This window comes from Hyperolius riggenbachi, chromosome 4 (genome assembly GCF_040937935.1).
Source record: "Hyperolius riggenbachi isolate aHypRig1 chromosome 4, aHypRig1.pri, whole genome shotgun sequence".
NCBI lineage: Eukaryota > Metazoa > Chordata > Amphibia > Anura > Hyperoliidae > Hyperolius > Hyperolius riggenbachi.
Window position 1 is genome coordinate 441,074,224 of NC_090649.1, and position 2,890 is coordinate 441,077,113.

Consider the following 2,890-nt stretch of genomic DNA (forward strand, 5'->3'; position numbering starts at 1 on the left):
CGACGCTTGGTCATGCTGGGTACACAGCGTGACCAAGCGTTGCACAGACGCGAAACGGCCGTCGCCATACCACCTAGTGCCTGAAGCCCACCTCCACACCGCACAGCCTGCTTTAGCCAAGGACACGTAAGCTATACCTGGCTCTATACCCACGCCATTGTGATTGATTACGATCATCATTTGGATGTCTGTATGCAAAATTTGATGGTACATTTTTCAAGTAAAGTATTGAGACGGAAGGTGCACATTGTTTTGCTGTTTCTTGGTGGACTGAGATCATTTGTTTTCTACATATGTGTATACGGAGCACACGTCTTGGTGTTCATCTCATACACAGACTGTGAGGTTTACAGGCAAGCGGGAGTACATTATTACCTGTGCCTATCCTTGCTCCACTATTCATTCCAAGTGGGAAGTGCCACACTATTTTTCCTGTTTCTGCTCTGAAGTTGATAAAGAGGGTAGACCTTTGACAAAGCTCAGCAACTCTTATAAGATGAAACATCTTCCTGGTACCATCTGTACATTGCCTCCCCTTCACAAAACCTACTTGTTCAAGAAACACCAGGTTAGGTAGGAGATTGAAGTCTGTTAGTAAGGAGTTTAGCATAAATTTTAGCATTGCTGATAAAGGATACCCAATGCAAGTTGGTATCCCCCCGATTTTTGCAAATGTACTCGCTTCGGGTATATTTTAAGCACTGAGATTTAGCTGCTTATGTCTTTGCCTGGCTTTGGAAACACCAAGATGGTGTACATATAGATGTCATTACACGCTCTGTGAGAGAGCTCTCCTTCAGCTGCTAAGGTTTTCTAGATTCTTTGGTTATCCCTGTATTTATGGTAATCTTTTACAAGAGGCAGACCACCAGGTACCAGGCATGTGACCAATTGGGGAAAGGGATCCCATCCCTCCGATGACATGGATAGGTTGTATGCCACAACCCCCTATGGACTGTATACCCCTCATACTGCCCCTCCCATAGCTCCCAACTGTCCCTCTTTACTCCTCATTTGTCCCTCTTTCAGGACTGATGAACAGATCTATGTAAATATATGTATTTTTCCATTGAAAAGGGTGTTTAAATGACCCTAAACTTTATTCCCATCCTTTAAATTAAAATTATATTTCTTATTTTCAAATGTTAGTATCATGGAAAATGAACCAGGATAGAAAGGACCAGTGGGGTTTAAATAATAAAACAACATATTATTCTTATGAAATCTTTATGATATGAGTGTGTCCCGGGGGCGTATTAGGTGTATGACAGGGGTGTGGTTTAAGTTTCCCTCTTTCTTATCTAAAAAAGTTGGGAGGTATGCTACACAGTGGCGTAGCAACAGGGTGTGCAGAGGTTGCGACCACAGGGCCTCTGGACCAGAGGGGCCCTCCTTTATCCATCTTATTAGCTTTTCATTGGCATTTTGCTCGCAATGATCAACTCTACATGTGCATTGCATAGTGGTAACCTATAACAAACTCTTACTACTCCTCTCTGATACTGCAGTTGTGAGTTGTCCTTGATGGATTTTGGGGCTCCATATCAATAGAGTGCTTGGGGCCCCATGTAAAACTTGCACAGAGGCCCCAAGCTGCTTAGATACGCCACTGATGCTATACCCTCCCCACCCCTGACCTGTATACCCCAAATGAACCCTTAAAGTAGAGTGACCAGACGTCCCGGATCGCCCGGGACGCGTCCCGGATTCGGGGTCCGCTGTCCCAGGCTTAATGAGGTCCCGGGAAACGTCCCGCTTTCGGCAGCGGGACGTCCCGGCCTCGGGACTCTGGCCACTCTCTCCTCATGAACTGGCAGCGGCGTCTATAGACGCCGTGCCAGTTCATTGCCTGCAGCCCCGCTCCAGCCTCCTCTTCCGGTGTCTGTTCTGACACCGGCAGGCGAGCAGGGCTACGGCAAGATGGCTCCCGAAGCCCTGTACTGGAGACTATTTGTGTCTCCAGTACAGGGCTTCGGGCACCATCTTGCCGTAGCCCTGCTATTCAACTCAGTGCGGGAGAGAAGATGAAGAGCAAGATGGTCCCGGGAGGAGCGCGCCAGAGGCCGGAGACTTCTGCCAGGTGAGTAAATGCTTTTTTTCCAGGTGAACTTTGCCCGCATTGCGTTTCTTTTCTGGTGAAATGTTTGCCCACATTGCGTTTCTTTTCTGGTGAAATGTTTGCCCGCATTGCGTTTCTTGTCTGGTGAAATGTTTGCCCGCAGTGCGTTTCTTTTCTGGTGAAATGTTTGCCCGCAGTGCGTTTCTTTTCTGGTGAAATGTTTGCCCGCAGTGCGTTTCTTTTCTGGTGAAATGTTTGCCCGCAGTGCGTTTCTTTTCTGGTGAAATGTTTGCCCGCATTGCGTTTATTTTGTACTGACATGTTGCCCGCATTGCGTTTATTTTGTACTGACATGTTGCCCGCATTGCGTTTATTTTGTACTGACATGTTTGCCCGCATTGCGTTTATTTTGTACTGACATGTTGCCCGCATTGCGTTTATTTTGTACTGACATGTTTGCCCGCATTGCATTTATTTTATACTGACATGTTTGCCCGCATTGCATTTATTTTATACTGACATGTTGCCCGCATTGTGGTTATTTTGTGCTGACAGACTGTGTATGCAACAATCCCCTATACCTTCCCTACCTCTATGGACTAGTATTTTCCTGCATACCCCTCATGGGCTGCATACCCCTCACACTGCCCTCTATTCTCACCCCTTATAATCCCTCAAGCACCCCCTTCTCTCCAATGCTTACTATTGTTTTTCTCTCGCAACGCTGCCAATAAATCTGTTTCACTTTGGAAATCAGCTTATATCATTTAGCTTTGGAAAAACCCATCTTGTGCAAAAACTAATATGACGTCATTTGAGGGGAGGAGTCCG